The 20,181-nt window shown below is 42.1% G+C and overlaps 1 protein-coding gene across 4 annotated transcripts in view; it reads left to right on the plus strand.

Annotated features, from left to right (window-relative positions):
- The window catches only part of PKNOX2 (PBX/knotted 1 homeobox 2), a 417,302-nt gene that overhangs the window by 172,645 nt on the left and 224,476 nt on the right, over nt 1–20,181 (plus strand). For all 4 annotated transcript variants that reach the window (XM_060268541.1, XM_060268540.1, XM_060268543.1 and 1 more), the window contains one exon: nt 8,985–9,206. The gene's annotated coding sequence lies outside the window, so the exon portion shown is untranslated. The remainder of the gene's footprint in view (nt 1–8,984; nt 9,207–20,181) is intronic.

Here is a 20,181-nt window from a genome sequence, read left to right on the forward strand (position 1 = left end):
ACAGCAAGAAGGTAGAGGTACTGAAAGGGGGGGAAATATTGGCTTCTTTTAAACATCTCCCTTTCCATTCCTCAGCTGCCTGAAAGTCCACAGGTTCTCTATCCTTGTCTAGGGCCAGGTCATTTGAAGTACTGCCTGAATCCGTATGTGCCTACCCCGGCTTTAAGGTTTATCCAGGAAACTTTTATTGCAGCTGTATTCTGTAACGTGTTTTTGGTGGTGGATTTATTCTGCTTTATTAGTTATTATATGAAGCTTCCCCAATGCTACCCTATTATTACTGACTAGAGAAGCTAGAGCACAACAAAACCAGGTCAAAAACACAACCCTAGAACATTTGTGGGATGAAAAGTTACGGGATTTCAGCAGTAAGTTACAGGAGGTGCACTAATTGGAAATGAAACAGTATGATTGCCCCCCAAACTTTTGCGGGCATAAATAGTTTTGAAAGAAGGATCATGAACGACTTCCCCAATAGCACCATTAGCACAAATCATCATGAATGTGCAATAAAAAGGGACCCTCTGGCTCACCAGTTGGAACAAATATACTGCAGGATGCTAAGGACCGGGCTATTTCAGTGATGGCCCCAGGTTTGTAGCACTCTCTTCCCCATAGTTCTGCCATGTCCCTTCTCCTCCCATCCCCCCCCCCCCAAAGAGCACTAGATGTTTCTCTCTTTTTTTTGCAGTGCCCTTTTGGAATAATTCCTGCTTTAAAAAAAGTTTGCTCAGTTCAAAAGTTTGATGATTTGATATCATTTCAGTGGTATCTATTGTTTTCTTTTTTTGTTGTGAGGTGCCTTGGAAAGGTTTGTGCCCTGAAAGGTGGGTTATAAATTACTATAATAAATAACAATACATAAATTTAATGTATAGAGTCTCTGAAAGAGACAGCTGAATCCTGAACGACAGCTCTAGTGACACACATGAGCAATGATTTAACAAGGCATTAATCTGAAAGCCAAAATGGGGCAAGCAATTTATCAGTGGCAGCGGACAGGTTTCAGGAACGGAAACTGGCCCTGAAAAATAAAGACAGAACATAGACAAAGGGAAGAAGGGGTGCCTTGTCCATCCAGATATGATTATTCCTCCCACTCTTCATTTTTTATTACGTTTTATAATCACGACAATCTTGCCGAAGTTGCTCGGCTGCTAACAGCTTTCCCTACTTCAGAATTGCTGTGTGGGTGGCAAGGTAGTGATTGCACCCATTCATACCCAACTTCATTGCTGTTTGTTCCTGTAATAAGACATGCAAATAGATCACTAGCAGCCCTAGTACCTGGTGTTTCTTGGGAACTCAAAGAAACCGAAAGATCAGTGCAGTTTTGAAATCAGTGATCCAAAGCAATGAAGTTTTGGAAGGTGAAGTCTAGCATCTTGATTCAAACCTGTGCCCAGTTCTCAGGAACCGTCATACAAAACTTGAATAAAATCAGTGCGGTTTTGAAAAGATTCAGTTCACCATCTTTATTCAAAACGACACCCACATAGACAAACACCTACTCCTTGCTCTTGAAATCTGGTTGAAATATAATGAGAGGTGTTCAAATGCATGGCAAATAGACAAATAACTTCCCAAAATATATATATCGTAGATTCTGGATCCTATTTTTGAACCCATGAGTTTGGTGTCAATAGGTCATGAAGTGTTGCATGCAGCTGATTAAAAGTTTAACTCAGGCTTTTGGGAACTGACTACTTTTAACGAAAGGACTGGTTCCATGCTGTTTTTCTTGTAATTATTTGTATGGTTTTAATAGATTTGTGTGTATGTGTTTGGCTGTTCTTATTTCTATCTGTAAGCCACCTTGAGACTCCTGTCAGGGAAGAAGGCAGAGTATGAATAAATATATGTTGTTGGCATCCATCTGTCTGAGAGACAATGGAGTGTGCCTCCCGGGGTGAAGTCAAACCGCTAGAGAATCACAGCGCCTGCTGTGGCTGCAGAGACCAGCAACTTGTAACTGCTGCCTCCCGTGTTGCCATTTACTGAAGCAGAATTGTTATAACAGAGTCTTACTTAAAATAAATAAAATGCTGCCTATTTGTTTGAATTATATATATATATATATGTGTGTGTGTGTGTGTGTGTGTGAAAGGGAGAAATGTCCACAGAAACCTCAACTGTCAAAGCAGTTTATAAATTCAGCTACTCTCATAGGAGTGACATTGTAATATGTGTCGGATGCTAAGAAGAAGATATGTTGCCCTTATGTTACCGGGCCAAGTTTAAAGTTCTTGTATAAATTAATGAGACCTTTAACAACTTGGGTCCAGGATACCTTATGAACCAGTCCATTCCTTATATCCCTGCCCTATCACTGAGATCCTTAGGGTGATCTGTTAGTCATCTCCTATGACCCAGATCCACAGTTCGTATTCCCCAGACGTCGGTATTGTGGGTCCAGTTTTGTGAAACTTCCTCTTGCCAGAGGTCAGAGGGATGCCCTCTCTGTTGAACTTCAGTCACTTGGCGAAGACCTTTCTATTTCAGCAGGAATTGTAAATAAGCTTTCTGTTTTTCTGATTAATTTCAATTGATCATCATCCTTTGTGTACTTTGTGTGATCTCTACATACACCATTAAGAAATGTTGGTTATTAAGCAGTGTATAAATAGTCTTGGTACTAAACGCATTATACAGCTCAAGACCAGGTTACATGAGAGACTGCTTATGTGCCCACTAGGTCACTATTGGGTCTGCAGGAGGACCTCTCCGGCAAGTTCCATAGTAACTCAGAGCAGGGCTTTCTTGGAATCATAGCTGGAAGGAGCCATGAGGGTCATGTAGTCCAACCCCCTGCAATGCAGGGATTTTTTTGCCCAAGGTGGGGGATCAAACACACAACCCTGGGATTAAGAATCTCATGCTCTACCAACTCAGTGCATCCCCTGTTCTCTGGAATACCATTCCTGCCACTATATGACTGGCGCCCGCAATCTGAACTTTCCGTAAGCTGGAAACTGGAACTTTCCATAAGCTGGAAACTGGAAACATTTCTGTTCCAAAAGGCTTTCCCAGCAGAGTGAAGGGATCTCTGCCAAGAGTGTGTATTTTGGTGGTGGTAAGGTGGGTGTGGGTGGGTGTTTAAACATGCCTGATTTTTTGTGTGTTCCTTTAACAGCTTTTAGCTGTTTTATTGCGCAGTTGAGATGCTTGTGTGGAAGGTGATTAATAAATGACTAGCAATTATAATAAATAAAAATAGCAGTCGCTTCCGTGGGGATGTCAGGGGCTCAAATGGGTTCACTGCAATTTCACAGTATGAATTTTGTAGAAGAACTGTGACGTGTCCACTAGCTATCATCTGCCACCTTTCCGTGAAAATGATATCCAAATTATGTTGATTACATGCAGCTAAAATATGCAAATAAGATGGATTTCCTGCAGCTCATGATGTAGCTCTCAGGATTTTAACAAATTCCTTACCCCTGCCTAGAAATAGCATATATGTGGAGAGAGGGAGAGAGAGAGAGAGAGAGAAAGAGAGAGAGAGAGAGAGAGAGAGAGAGAGAGAGAGAGAGAGAGAGAGAGAGAGAGAGAGAGAGAGAGAGAGAGAGAGAGATATTTTGTGGGTGTGGGTGTGTGGTAGAAATGGGATTCAGGATGAGAGCTGCTTAATCTTTCTGATATTACCCTGATAAAAAAATGAAACAATTGCTGGCCAAGTTTGAAAGGGAAAGTCTCCCTAGGGAAAGCAATCGGAATTTATTTGCTAAACAAAGTCCAGTGGAGCAACATGCATTTGGTTCAGCAATCTCTCAAGGGTGAATATTTGGAAGGGGAGGAAAAATATAGGTCATATTTAGTCATGGTGATTATCTTCCACGAAAGGAAGAAGGGGCTGTTACACGGGGCTCCTGTTGTGATGCTGCGACAAAAATTGCCAATTGCAATCAGCCACCACGTAAAGAGGTTAATATCTAGGAGCAGGGAGAAAGTTGTGTGCAGCTAGACTATTGCCCCACTTTGCTGCGTAAGGAAGCTAAGAGTATTACTCCACCCCTACCCACTCCAAGTAAGTAGGTTATATGGCAGACTACTACCAAAAATGTCACTACATAAAAAAATGCCCCGTGTGTGATAGCTCTAACCACATACAGAGCACAGCGGTGGTTTTCTGTAGCATCTGAAAACAGAGTAAACACAATCTGCATGAAACTGCTGATTGGGCCCATCCAGAGCTTTGGAGTGTGTTGTCGTCAGTATGCTGATGCCACACAGCTCTGTTCTTCAAATGAAAAAGTAGATGTCCGGAACTGGTGGGTGTGCCTGGTCATAGGAATGGATTGGATGAGGGTCAATAGACAAGACAGATATGATGTTAGTAGATGATCCCCCAGCTGGTTGAGCAGGCCTCAGTCTGTTCTGGACATGATTGCTTTCCGCCAGCTTGGCAGGCGGCCTAGAGATAACCTGGCTTTGGTGATCGGTGCTGTGGTAACTTCTGGGTTAGATTACTGCAATGTGCTATACATGGGACTGCCTTTGAAGATAGTTTGAAGCCAGTGGCTCATCTAGTCCAGCATCCTGTTATCACTGTATTAAAAAGGCATGCAGGTGGCACTGTGGTCTAAAGTTCTTGAGCCTAGGGCTTGCCGATCAGAAGGTCGGAGGTTCGAATCCCCATCACGGGGTGAGCTCCCATTGCTCGGTCCCAGCTCCTGCCAACCTAGCAGTTCAAAAGCACGTCAAAGTGCAAGTAGATAAATAGGTAAGGTAAATGGCATTTCTTTGCACTCTGGTTTCCATCACGGTGTCCCATTGCGCCAGAAGCGGTTTAGTTATGCTGGTCACATGACCCGGAAAGTTGTCTGCAGACAAACGCTGGCTCCCTCGGCCTAAAAGCGAGATGAGCGCCACAACCCCAGAGTCACCTTTGACTGGACTTAGCCATCCAGGGGGTCCTTTACCTTTCCTCCTTTTTTTTTACCTATCACTTTGTTGTTTGGATGCTTAATTATTACTGTTTCTATTTTTTTAAAAAAAAATCCTTTAATTTGGTTATAAGTCACCTTTGTATAAGACAACTAAAACTGAATAAGTTATAATAGGAAACCAAATGTTGCTCCAGTGGAACCTCGGTTTACAACTACCTCTGTTTATGAACGCCGCGAACCCGGAAGTGTTTACATCCGGGTTCCATGGCGTCGGATGCACAGAACGCTTCTGCACAGTGCACGTGTGCGCAGAAGCGCTCTATCGGCGCTTCGCGCACGCGCAAAAGCGTACCTTCGGGGAGCGAATACCTCCGTTTACGAATGTTTCCGTGGAATGAATTGTGTTCGTAAACCGAGGTTTCACTGTATTAGGTAAGACAAGCTTCCCTCACTTCTTCTGATATTTTAGTGGCTGTGGCAATGGGGAAATACTTGTTTGACCCCTGTGATTAGAGGCAACTGTATACCTGAAGTTTGTCACAACATGCTAAGTTGTCCTGGTGGCCATATGTCCAGATAGCTTAAAAAAGCTCAAGAGCTTTTGGGGTGTCCTGGTTTTTATATTTTGAAAATATGGCAACCCTACTATGATGTGGCAATAGCAGCAGCAGCAGCAACAACAACAACAACAACAACACAGTAACTGAGTGCTACTTTTTAGTAAGCCAGGTTTTCCCCACTACTTCCCATTTCAGTGTGTATGTGGCAGTGGGGTGACCTCTGGGGTTTGAGATTACTTTATACATACAGAACTACCCAAACTCTAAAGAAATTTATTCACGTATGCGACTACAGCATACTTGCCCAATGTTACTTGCCCAAAAATGGAAAGAAGAAGTCCCAGCGAAAGAAGAATGGATACAAGAACTTATGGAATATGCAGAAATGGCAAAACTTACCAGAAGAATAAGAAATCAAGATAACAAACTTTTTATAGAAGAATGGAAATGGTTTAGTGAATATTCACAGATGACTTGTGAACAGATAAAAACATTGACAGGATTATTGTAATAACCTGCAGTTTCATAAGAGTGTATATTTAAAGAAGATGAATAAATGAGCAAATTAAGTTAATTAGGATATGCAGAAGATATTAAAAAAATAAATTTAAAGACCGCAGAAAGAGGGGGAACGAAGTCAAGTTTTGAAATGTCAAAATGATTGTAAAATCAGTGAATTGTATAAACCTGGAAAGTAAAAATACTTTAAAAGAGAAAGAGAGAGAGATTACTTTATACATGCAGTTAGTCACAATATGCTATATCAGCCTGTCCGTCATGTGGTTAGCCTTGATCAGTTTGCAAACAGGGATATATATCTCTAGCCCTAGCTGCTGATCTAGGTGTTTTCCTTCAGCGGAAAGGTGGAGGCCATTTGAAAATACAACTGTTTAAAGCTGGATAGAAGTTTCCTCTGCGTGCAAGGGATTTCTTTTGCATGGGGGTGCTCAAAACGGTGTATCCCCACAAACACCCTTGCACTTTACGATGTTGCAGTCTGTTCTTCCACCTTTTTCTGCCGCACCTGTAGACCCAGCCTCCCTCCCTCCCCCCCTCTTTCTAGCGGAGATAAAACGGAGGTTAAGGTTAGTAGAAATAAGAGTTTATCTCAGTCGTGGCCTGCTTTTTCTGTTTGCTGCAAGACTGTTCTCATGCAGCTGCCATAGCACTGCAATTGCTTCCCAGTTGGTGGAGCCAGAGGAATCTGTAGGCAGAGAGGCAGAGCTTTGCAATACTAGACTAGGTGTCACTTCCAATGTGTTTGTTTCTAAGTCTGTTCCTGCGTCAATCTGCAGTTTTTCAAAATGAAGATCTCTGGATTTATATCGGTGCAAGCATTTTAAATGTATCTTATTCTAAAAATATGCATTTTTAAAATATGCATATCGGGATATCCTGTGCATTGCAAAATTCAGAGATGTGCAAAATCTGAAGGATGCAATACATTCTGATCTGCACATTACTTTGGAAAGTGCAGGTCAGATCAGTTAACACCAGAATTCCCCAAATCCTTAGAATTTGCAAAATTCCCCCAAAACTCTCCACCGTCTACTGAAATATAATTCTGCATATTCAGTATTTTAAGGGTTCCTGTGCAGCAAGATCTCTAGGTAGGTGAGGGAAACCCTGGAAAATATTGATAATGAGAGCAGTACAAGGGTTTGGAATCTCAAGGCCATTCTGACTTGCTTTCCCTTTCAGTTTTTGAGCAAAAGAAAAGTGAGACCAGATCATTAAGCTTTGCCTGCTACCTAAGAAAATGTGGTTCTGAACACACACACACACACACACACACACACGGGAAGAACCAGATTCCCAGAGTAGTGGAAAACTATATTGGATTGTGGTGGCCTTTGGCTGTGAGCAATAAAGTTTGCCTGGGTATGCCGGAAAACCCTGTGTATTTATACATTCTCTGATTTTGTCCCCAGAGATCTGCAGTAGTTGAACCAAAAGTTATCGCCTTACCTCAATAATTACAGCCTGAGTTTTTTATGAGCTGTCTTATGCAAGAGGTCAGTCTGAGTAATAATAATGGCCCCCTCTGTTAAACACACAGATCTCCCCACACACACCTGTAAAATGTGGAGGGAGATCGACATTTTCTGCACTGGGTCATTGCTTTTCCATCCAAAATGGCTCCGAAAACACAGAAGAGGGTATGGTTTGGCCTCATTGGCATGTTGTCAGCATTAAATGTGGCATCAAAAGCAGCAAAAATTAAGTGTGTTTCCCCCCCCCCCCCCATGCCGGATTTTTTTTCCTCCTGACTGAATCGAACAATGCCGTTGCCATAGAAACAGCCTTTCTCAAAAAGGTCACTTGGAAGAAACTGTGTTTTAGGTGCAACTCAAGGAGATTATGGGGGATTAGCTAATTTATATATATATTTCTTTAAAGGAAATATTATGAGCGAATAATATCCAGCTGAACTGGAAGGCTCTCTCAGTAAATTAAAAACTCTGTGATAAAAGCTTTATTTCCCCTTTTCAAAATGGGAGCGGTATGCAGTCGGGTGATATCTGAAATAGAGATTGTGTGTGTGTGTGTGTGTGTGTGTGTTTAACTTAGTTTTAATTAAACCTCAGTCAGGGCTGAGAAATGTGGTGAGAGCAGATAATTGCCATATTCCCAATGCAGATTTTAAACTATGGCTTTGATATGCGTAACTCCTGACTTACTTGTACCCCTGCATTGCTTCCAAGGTGAACTGATGCTCTTCGACCTTTCAAGGAGAGTAGGCCAAGGGCACACCCACACCAAACATTTAAAGCACTCTTGTGCCACTTTTTTACCCCTCACAGAATCCTGGGAACTGTAGTTTGCTATGGGGGATGAGTCGCCAGATCCCTGTTCCCCTTAGAGAGTTTCAATTCTCAGAGTTCCCTGGGAAGAGGGACAGTTAGTTAAGCAATTTTGGAAACTGTAGCTCTGTGGGAGCGAATAGGGGGGGGTGTCTCTAAACAACTCTCAGAAGCCTTCACAAACTGTTTTTGTTGTCATCATTTATTAAATTTCTATAACAATCTTCATCCAAAGATCATAGGGCAGTTTACAATAAAAAAAAACCCACAAAATGCATAACATAGTAACAAACAAAAACAACAGTTCCCCAATGAAATCCTGGGAGAAGTGGAATGGTTTTTTGCCTGGCGCCTAAAGATATTTAGGTGCTGGAGGAGACTTTTGAGAGGACTAGGACTCAGGTAAGCTCTGCATGGGCCTGCCAAGAGGGGCAGTTGGAGGGGGGCACTCATAGGCTCTGTGGGTCTGCAGTGAGATAGTACAACATCTCTATAAGAATCAGAAATACAGCCTTCAAATGGTCAAATTTACATTCACTAATCATTGCCATAGGAATATATTCGAACTATTTTTTCCTCCACTAGATTTCTCCTCCTCCTCCTCCTCCTCCTCCTCCTCCTCCTCCTCCTCCTCCTCCTCTTCTTCTTCTTCTTCTTCTTCTTCTTCTTCTTCTTCTTCTTCTTCTTCTTCTTCGTTGTAAACCTTTAATTGCTATCTTGATGTTTTTCAGATCAGTTTGCCCACTGATGAAGCTTGGCTTGAGTTCTAATCATTGTCAATCCAACTGTCCTCCGCCCGAACCAGCATTGTCAAACTTTTCAAACTTCATGGGGCTTCTCTCTACATTTTCATCACTGAACACATTGAACAGCATCTGGACCACAACAGAGTGCTGACTGCACATGCTACCTCTTGCCAGCTGGATAAGAACCCATTAAAAAGTACTCTCTAGGTATGGATTTTCAATTGATTCAAGAAAGCATCTAATAAGTTATTCTGTTCAGATGAACTTTCCCTAGCTTAGCATATCAAACTATATGAATCAATTATATTTACTATATCAGTTATACCACTAATTTCCCCAAAAGGAGTTGTGTTCATGAAAAACCCATGGTAGGTAGATACCCGCTAAATTTATGATTATTTTTCCTTATAATGTTAAAAGCAAGGATTCTGGCTGTCTGTGTCCCCTGACTGCTCTCTGATCTCAGCTGAACTCTCCATGAATCTCCTGGAAGTGGGGCCGCTGGAGACATGGAGAGCATGAGTGATGTGCAGAGCTCCCCTTCTCCTCCAAGCGTTTTCTGAATGCAAGTAGACATAAAGCTTGAATAGGGATTGCGTGAGGTGAGATGGAAATGGAGCAAGTCGTAAAAAGCGTGTGTGGCGAGGGGATGCTGATTGTGTTCAGTGTTGAGGAGGAATAGCAACCTTCTGTGGTTCAATTGATGAAGGATATGCTATGAGTACAATGAATGAATGAATAGAATCATAGAATCATAGAGTTGGAAGAGACCACAAGGGCCATCCAGTCCAACCCCCTGCCAAGCAGGAAACACCATCAAAGCATTCTTGACATATGCCTGTCAAGCCTCTGCATGAATGAATGAATACCTGCTTGAAGAAGCGGTACCATCTGCTTAATATTGCTCTCCTTGAGGTAGGGTCTGGCTTAGGGAAAGGCGACCTAGGTGAGTTCCCCCTGAAAAAAACCTCTGCAAATAGCCATTAAAATAATAATAATAAAATTTAAACAGCTGCAAAAAGCCTGCTGGCATCTAAAGTTCTTCAAAAATACACTGGAAAGCCAAAAGCAAGGATGGCTGCTGTGTCTCTGCTAAAAGATTGGAACATGCAACACTCAAAGCCTGGCTTCTAGCTGTGGCCAGGGCTTCTCCAGATGATTTCAGCAATTAAGCTGGGATATAATGGCTCAGGTGGTCCTTCAGGTATCATGGACCCAACACAGGTTCACATTGTTGAGCTCCTTGACACCACCCTGACTTTCCCCCACCCCACAATGCTTTTGTCTGAGCAAAACTCCCTTCTGCTTTCTGGTTAGGCTGTGACTTGTAAATATCTTGACTTTTTGTGCTACTTTAAATACTGTCTTGAGATTTTTTTTGTTAATGTGCCGAGGAGTTAAATGTAATAGTACCATCATTAACCAATTTTATTGAACTAATAACTCAGAAAGACCCTGCTCTTACCGTTTGTAGCTGGGCTAACAACTTAGCCATTTTTAGCACCCCAGTTAAGAATGCTCCTAATTAAGAACCAGGAGATATACATAAAGAGACTGATGTGAAGTCCTCTTTCAATTTTTCAAACTGTGAGAATACCTCTTTGAATTTTATGGTGTTACAATCTCTGCTTGAACAATCTGCAGACAGAATGTAGAATTATGTGCTGAATTGTGTGTGTGCGTGTGTTTAATTACTGTTAGACAGGACAGACAGGAGCCTTTTAAAAATGCAAAAATTAAAACATGCTATAAATACAGGGATAGTATAGTAAAACATCACCATACATCTTGGTAGCTTAAGAAAGCATTCATTTTATTGTAGAGTTATAAAGAATTGATTGTTTTATTGCACTATGTTATTCCTATGTCTGTTGCTCCTAATTGTCATGGTGGGGCACCTTGAACACCTTATGGTGGAGGGGAAGAATACGGGTGCTTATTTAATAAGTAAATAATGGATGCGGGTGGTGCTGTGGGTTAAACCACAGAGCCTAGGGTTTGCTGATCAGAAGGTCGGCAGTTCGAATCCCCATGATGGAGTGAGCTCCCGTTGCTCGGTCCCAGCTCCTGCCAACCTACTGGTAGCAGTTCAAAAGCACGCAGTGCAAGTCGATAAATAGGTACCGCTCCGGCGGGAAGGTAAACGGCGTTTCCATGTGCTGCTCTGGTTCGCCAGAAGCAGCTTACTCATGACCCGGAAGCTGTACGCCAGCTCCCTCAGCCAGTAAAGCGAGATGAGCGCCGCAACCCCAGAGTCGTTCTTGACTGGACCTAACGGTCAGGGGTCCCTTTACCCTTTACCCTTTACCTTAACATGCATTCAGCTTCTTCCAGAAAATAATTCTTACACCTGAACTAGCAGAAGCCAAAGCTAGCAGGGGAATATTATTATTATTATTATTATTATTATTATTATTATTATTATTATTATTACTACTACTACTACAATACTACTACTATTTTAAAAAATCACTGCCACTCCAGTTTCCAGTTTCCAGTAGAAGAGTTGATGTGAAAGAATTCCTATTATTATTATTTATTGAATTTACATACCGCCCTATACCCAGAAGTCTCAGGGCGGTTCACAGAACTGTGTACACTATTTCTATTCTTGCTCCCATAAGCTGGAGAAATGGTGCTGTGAGATACTTTCTCATATGGAAACATATTTTGTTACAAGCTACATAAAGAATCCAGGTTCTCTTTGGATCAAGGGCAAATGGATCTTGTGAAAAATAGGCAGGTAAAACAATTTTGATGCCTCATCTAATCCAGCCTATTGACCCTAAGGCAGCTTCCATTATTAGTCAACCTGCATTGTCTTCCACCACCTGTGACATTGTGGGCAGAACATATGGGACCAAAGATATTTGCCACATACTGAGCTAAGCAGAGAACAGACATTCCACAAGGGTCTGAAAGCCTACAACTGTGATGGCGCAGGACTAGGCGATCTGGTCTCAGCTTGCTGGGGAACTCATAGATGACTGACTCAGCCTATGTCAGAGCAGCACGCATATTGGGGAAAAAATACTGATGCAATGGCTTCAGATGGTCATGTGACCCTGTACTAATAGGTTTGGTTTTATGGACTTGGACTGATAGAAGGCCATCAATCAGTTAAAGATGGTTGAACTGATTAAATGTCTAGCATTTAACCAATCTGTCAGTTTGGATAAATGTACAGAGGAATTACCAAGAGGTGCCCCCTTTACTGATCTTAGCACCCTGGATGGTTTGTAGGGAAGGATACATTTCAGATACATTTTTTCCACCTTCCCACATCAGTTTGCAATTATGATTATTATGATTTTTTTTAAAGTCATTGTGAAAATTCAGCAACATTTTAGTGGGAATTTTGCCTAACACACCCTCTTTTTTTGCAAAGCAATACCGTTTTATATACAGTGGAACCTCGGTTTATGAACACCTCGGTTTATGAATTTTCAGTTTATGAACGCCGCGGACCCATCTGGAACGGATTAATTCACTTTCCATTACTTTTAATGGGAAAGTTCACTTCAGTTTATGAACGCTTCAGTTTATGAACAGACTTCCGGAACCAATTACACCCATGTTTCAGTTTATGAACGCTTCAGTTTAAGTACTTTGCGGACCCGTCTGGAACGGATTAATCCACTTTCCATTACTTTCAATGGAAAAGTTTGCTTCAGTTTATGAACGGTTACTCCACGGACCGTCTGGAACGGATTAATCCACTTTCCATTACTTTCAATGGGAAAGTTCGCTTCAGTTTATGAACGCTTCAGTTTATGAACAGACTTCCGGAACCAATTGTGTTCATAAACCGAGGTACCACTGTAATACATTTGTGGCTGGAGAACTGCATTGCAAGATGATGAGGATGGCTGTGTTAAAGTCCGCCTATTGTTTCAGAAAGTGTGAATTGGGTTAGGTTTGCCTGTAACTGTGAACTGAATCGAATTTCTCCCCATCCGTATTCAGAACACCATAGGAAACCTACCAAGGAATGTGGTGAAGAGGGATGAATGAGTCACTCTGTTTCCAGTCTTCTTTACATGTGTTCTCTTAGAAGTTCGTTCCATCCCATTTCCTCGTCAATCTCCAATTTAAAAAGCAACGAAAAAAATGTGCATGTCTTTAAATGTGCATTGTAAACATATTTTCTCCAAAAATGCACTTTTCTAGATGTATTTTCTCCCAAAATTTGTATTTTGTAAATGCATTTCGAAATGCTTCTTGAGTTGATAAGTTCTATATAATGTTCAGAGAAATGTGAAATCCCTGGAAGGTATGGATCAGCTCTGATTGTGTTCTGATTTGCTATGCTAGAACTCCTAAAGCGCTGCTGCTGGTGGATCCACAATCTGGGTGCATGATGGAAGAATCTGAGGCTTTCCTACCCACTTGCTGATTTGCTTGCTGTATTTTTAAAAAATCTGCCCTGAAGATTTGTTGACCATTTCTTCCTAATTCTCGCACACCCAAATTGAAGTGGGGTGTCTCTAAATTGAAAGAAGAAGCTGGAACCAAAAATAGCTGTCGATTGAGAGAGAACTCTTGCTTGCCTGGTATTCTGCCTGTTTACATTATTTTGGCTCTTAAAACCACTTTAGCGATGGGCCGGGCTGTGTTTCCATCTTGTAATCTCTGCTGTCAAGTAAACAGGACATGGAGGAAAGCTTCTTGTTAATGAAGAAGTAGAAAAAAAAACCAAAACTTTTAGAGTGTGCATGTCGTTCGAGCCTTTAACCCCACGTTGGCCATTCGAATTGCATTTGACTGACACAACTATGATGTTCTTGCAGGAGGGGGCAGGGGGTATGAAGTGATAACACACGGGCTGCTACTTCAGAAAATCCAGTTGCAAAGAAGTTCCTGTTTGTGCTTGAATTGGTTTCAGAGCTCATTTTGGGAATGTTATTTACCTGAAAGATCAGGAATGCAGCTTTGCCTCAGAGGAGGAGAGGAGCTCTTAAACTGTGTGGAGTTAAAGAAGTTTTCCTCTCCTCATCTCTGTTCCCATCCGCTTCAGGGGCAGAGTGGTGACAGGTTGAAAAATGGACCGTTGCATAGCTGAGATAGCTATCCGGGGCCAGAGACTTCCCATTTGCTCTGTCCTGCTACAGAAGATGAAGTGGAGGGCAGCGGTTATAGGTTGTGTACTGTGCAAACCAATGGAGAATTTCTTTTTTGTCTTGGCAACTTTTGGTATTCCTCAAGTCTTGGGTTGTGGGCCAGTTCACACAATGCACAGGCGCCCGTGTGTATTTGCGCGGAGGCAGAGCCATAGTTAGGTGATCTTGCGCCCCTGGCAGAACCGTCCAGATTGTGCCCCCTAGCCATGGATAAAATTAGCTCTTCTTTCTGCCTCCACCACCACCCCATCCACCCATTCAATTCACCTTCGCCTGCGCCCCTGGCAGTGGAGAACCTTATTGTGTGAACCCACCTCACCGCCCCCTAGCAGTGGAGAACCTTATTGTGTGAACCAAGACCCCCATAGGAAACAGCTGCTACTTCACAGCAGTTGCTCCCATGACTGCCTGTAGTTGAAAACACAGCTGGGATTGTGGAAGCAGGAAGTTCTCCCTCTCTCTGGCAAGAACTTGGTTCACAAACTCTATTTCTCCCTGCAAGCGTGTCCCCCAGAACAGTCTGCATCCAAGTCTTTTAATCCAAGTCATCGAGAGAAACAGCAGTCACTTCTTGTCTCCTGAACAAAAAGATGTTTTTATTTTATTTTTGTGAAGAGTGCTATTCTCAAATGCATTGGGCATAGCCAGTAGACAATTGCGAGTGCTTTTATAAATAATACCATTTCCCCAGTACTTTGTGAGTTTGATGTTTTGGCCGGGGTGAGGGTGGGAAGTGATACTGTCCCCCTCTTTTGGGGTTAATTGGCAGTCTCTCTCTCTCTCTCTCTCTCTCTCTCTCTCTCTCTCTCTCTCTCTCTCTCTCTCTCTCTCTCCCCTCATGTTTAGCTACAAAAGTAACTTTGATAATAATAAATAAATAAAGTAACTTTAACCCCGAAAGCTGACATTTAATCAGAACATTTAACATACTTGGAACAAATAGTTGTTGATGATGCAGGGAAAATCAGGGAGAGAGAGAAAATGCTTATCATTTCCAGTGACAACAGGAGACCTCATACAAAAAACACTTGAGCTAGCAGGAGTTCCATTTCGTGGAAAGCAAAGAGAGGGAGGGGGATATCTTGCAAGTTCAGAAAATAACTCGTCAAAATAAAACAGGAAAAGAGGCAGCAAACAGAAAAGAGAGAATCAAGAAGAATGAAACAGGGTTGTCACCAGACTAAAGAAACCTTAGGGTCAAACTGTACATTGCACTTAATCCATGTGGCTACATGTCTTGCTTTTCCTTAGATTAATAGCAACTGTAGCAAGGGGGGGGATTTTTATCAAGATCACAACATGTAGGGAGGGGAAGTCGATCCTTCCCTATCGTAGCCACAACCTCCCTTCCCCACATTGCTCCTGTAGCTTTGCAAAAAGGAGGAGAAGAAGAAAATCCCATTTGTGCAAAGTTCTTGTTGGCATCACTGCACACAATATACAAAGCATTGCAAGTTAACTTAGTTGACTGGTGGTTTCATACCCTCCAACTCCCGGTAAGAAAAATACGGGATCAGCAGCGGCGCGGCACCCAAAGTCGCTTCTACGCATGTCCAGACATGCGTAGAAGCGACGTCCGGTGCCAGTCTGCCCGATTTCCAGTGCCTGGACATGGGCAGAGCGGCACCCGAAATCGGTTCTGCGCATGTCCAGACGGAGCCTCCCTGGCAGGTAGGAAATCCAGGGGATTTATGGGATTTTTCTCTATTCAGGATAACAGCGGGAAACGGGTTTAAATACGGGGGTTTCCCGCGAAAAATGGGAGACTTGGCAGCTATGGGTGGTTTAAGTTTTAGTGGATCAGTAAATCAAATGATTCAATTTGCATCAATGAGATTATGTATAAAATAGAAGGTCTGAAGCTGAAGGCGTATTTCCCTTCTGGGGCATATGTGGGGTGTAGCAAGCATATTATGAGAAGAGGCATTCCAAACACACATGCTCCAAACCCAGTTTCTCAAACAGGAAAGACTGTATTCTAAGAAGGAGTTGGGTATCTTCTGCTGGAGGAGAGATCATTAAGAGGCAATATAACAGCCCTCTTCAGATATTTGGAGGGCATAGCTAGCGCAGCAAATTTGCTTTCTGTTGCTCCAGAGCACAGAGCCCAAGCCAATAGGTTAGATTATGAGACAGGAGACTTTGGTGAAACATCTCATTGGCTTCCCATTTACTACTGAGCCAGGTTCAAGACTCTTGTGTTAATTTACAAAGTCCTGAACAGCTTTGGTCCAGGGTACAATAGAGATGGCGTGAACCCTTACACCCCTTTCTTGACCACATCAAAAAGTGTTGTTGGTTGTCACCCAGGTTGGCAAAACTCATACACTGGCAATTAAGACCCTTCTGTGACTGATAGATTGATAGCATTTATACCCTCCCCTCCAGTTTCTCCAAGGAGCTCACCCAGTGAGCTTCATAACTGACTGGGGATTTGATCCCTGTTCTCCCAGGCCCTAGTCTGACGCTCTAACCACTATAGTACACTGTTAGCTGATCTCTGATTTTTATTTTTATTTTTTATACTGTGGTACCTTGGCTCCCGAACGCCTTGGGAGTCGAACATTCTGGCTCCCGAACGATCAAAAACTGCAAGTTGGTGTTCCGGTTTTTTAACATTCTTTTGGAAGCCGAACGTCCAATGGGTCACCTGTGGCTTCTGATCCACTGCAGGAGCTTCCTGCAGCCAATCAGAAGTCGCGCTTTGGTTTCTGAACATTTCGGAAGTCAAACGGACTTCCGGAACGGATTCCTTTCGACTTCTGAGGTATGTCTGTATTATTGTTGTGAACTGTTCCGAATTTTTTATATGAACAGTGGTATATCAATATCTTTATTAATAAATAAATTCGCCCCAAAAGCTGCTTGGGTGGAGAGGGTTAATTACAATTGTTTGTTACACACCTTGCTTTGTCCTTTCTTTTTTGCATGGATTTCTTTCTTCTCTCCGTCTCCCTCGCTTTTGTTTTTTGTGGTTTTTTTAGATCCTCTGAACTTGGAAATATTCCTTTTCTCCCCCGCTTCCTCCCCCCTTCTTCATTTTGCCTGAACGTACGTCTTTGTCGCTTTGCGATTCAGGGTATTAACATGAGAGTGATGGCATTAATATTGATGTGGACCTCCCTTAGTAGAAGCTTCATTTCTGAGAGTGCCAGCAGCATATAAATAGTATTACTGGGTAATTAGCGAGCATCAAGCTGTGCTCTGATTTATCAGGATTTTATGTTTCACTTTTCTTGCCTCATCTAGCTTGTATTGGGTTTCCATTTCCAGATTGTGCCTAGAGAAACAGAATTGAAATTGAAGAGAACAATTCAGGAGCAATGCCATGTTCTTGCTTGGCTCCTGTTTTCACCCCAATAGACCAGCTCTCATCAACCCTCAACAGCATGGCCAATGGCCAGGGATGATGGGAGTTGTAGTTGTAGCAGCAGCTGGATGGCCACAGGTTAGCCATCTCTGTTGTAGAACAGAGATTATGCTTGTATACAGAATGCAGCTGCTAGAACGCCAGCTGGGACTGGGTGTTACGAAATCATAGAATCATAAGAGTTGGAAGGGTCCCCCAAGGATCATCTAGTCCAACCCCATGCAATGCAGGAATATGCAGCTGTCCCTTAGGGGGATTGAACCTGTAACCTTGGCATTACCAGCACCACACTCTGAGCTACCCAGAAACACATTTAACTCTGCTGCAAGAGATGCACTGACTTCCAGTCCATTTCTGAGTAAGGATGGCAGAGAATTTCGATTCAGCTTGCATTTAAAGGCAGAGCTACTTAATTTGCACTTTCCAAAACAATGCACAATTTGAAACACATCCATTCATGGAAATTCACTCTTCTATGAATTTTGCGATGAAGTTTTCCACCCGAATTTTGTGTACAAATATATATACCAGAGTAAAGTGTGCATAGAAATGCATATGCTATTTATTTGTTTTTCTTTCATGAAATTTATACACCGCTTAATTGTAAAAAAAAAAAAAACACTCATAAACGGAATTTTACAAAAAGCATAATGTTAGTAAATGTAACTTGCAAAAATCCATTATATTTGCAGAAAGTACATTGGAAAAATGTTTGTATTTGGAAAACATTCATAACTTGACACCTTCATTCTCTTAATTTTGGTGCTAAGCAAAGGCCTTTAATTTCCACCATGCCTTTTATAACTTTTCAAAATTTTACTGTTCTGCTGTTTTCAGGTGCTTTTTCAATTAAATTGGTTGGATTCCTCTCTCCCCTGCCGTAAAATGCCCTGGAATCTTTGAAGGGTGGTATATACATCTGTTATATACAATATTATTAGAAAGGGAAACTTCTGGATCTATCCATCTATTTAAATATTTATCAACTGCACTTTGATATAAAACATCACAAGGCAGTATACAACCTAAAAAGCACAGTAAAAATAATTTTGAAATGTCAAACTGGTTGGCAAAGCATCTTAGGTTTGAAAGGCCTGTCTGGAAAATACAATTTTTAGAAGATGTTTGAAAAAGAGCAAAGGTGACACCTGCTAATTTTAGATCCAAGACCTAAAACCACAGGGATTTAATATGGAAGACAAAACTCTTAAAAAATAATAATAATTCTAGCCTCTGATTTTTAAGAAAATAGCTCTCTTTTTGCACATGCCATGTTCCTTAGAATCTTTCCATCCTGGGTGCTCATAAAACTAGAGGGGGTTTCACACATGTTGAACGAACCGGGGGGGGGAGTTCTGGGGGCCATGCAGTCACCCACCCCTGTCATCTGGGCCGTTGCCATAACCACACTCCCTTGACATTTGCACACCCTTTGGATATTGAAAGCCATTCTACTTCTATATGTTATGTCAAAAGTTCGTTTCTGCACTGCCTTTTAGCCAAAAAGGCCCCCAAGGCACCTCACAAGGAGTAATACAAAGGATAATCCAAGCAAAATAAATTTTAAAAAATAGAGTGTACAAAAATCTAAAACAAAATCTAAAATGTATTTTTTTAAAAAAAATAGTGTAGAAAAATTTAAAACAAAATCTAAAATGCATTCACGTTCCTGCCAGAAGGAAGTACAGTGGTGCCTCGCAAGACAAAATTAAATCGTGACGTGAGTCGCTTCGTCTAGCGATAATTTCGTCTAGCGAAGTGTGGGTTGCCGCGGCAATTTTTTTTTTTTTTTAAAGAAAAACTTTGTATTGCGAAGCGCAGCCATTGAAAACTTTGTCTTGCGAGTCACCAAAAACATTGCAAGACACTTTCGCCTAGCGAGTTTTTCGTTGCGTGGGGCATTCGTCTTGCGAGGTACCATTGTACTCAGCAAGATACCAGAGATTGGAGGAGCAGTTCCTCCTTATAAGAATCTCAGGCAGGGGTGATGAGGTGGAGGCGGGCAGCAGAAAGTAGCCTCTCGATGGACCCAGCACAATTTCTCCCTGTAGCAACCTGCAGTATGTGGGCAGAGCTCCTACACAAGAGGAAGCACCTTACTAGAGGAAAGGAGCCATCCTTGTACGGAGAAGCCATACCGTTATGTCTGTGCAGACGTCAGGGAAACATAGAAGCAGCAGTGGGTGGCACTAAGCAGCATCGCTCCATAACCCCTGTAAATATTTCAGTGTGTAGAGCAGGCATCCCCAAATTTCAGCCCTCCAGATGTTTTGGACTACAATCCCCAACATCCCTGACCACTGGTCCTGTTAGCTAGGGATCATGGGAGTTGTAGGCTAAAACATCTGGAGAGCCACAGTTTGGGGATGCCTGGTCTAGAGGGACTTAGTTGAACCCACCACTGTCGTTGTGTCCCATGGCTTTCATTCGAAACCCCAGCTGTTTTAGATAAGAGAGCAGAAGTTGAAATGTTTTAACTAATCAAATCCATATAATTTTTTAATAGAACAATGAGAGTCATGAATTTAGATGTCAGAGTGCTGTGTTGTTGTTGTGATGCTGTAAATTATGATGTTGTTGCATGCCACCCTAATTTCCCAAGCAGTGCGAGATTCCAGGGGTTGATTACCCAGGGTTCGTGTTTCCTTTTGGAATGAGACACAGCAGAGACTGTGGTGTCTTTATGAAATAT

The sequence above is a fragment of the Zootoca vivipara genome, chromosome 15 (genome assembly GCF_963506605.1).
Source record: "Zootoca vivipara chromosome 15, rZooViv1.1, whole genome shotgun sequence".
Lineage (NCBI taxonomy): Eukaryota > Metazoa > Chordata > Lepidosauria > Squamata > Lacertidae > Zootoca > Zootoca vivipara.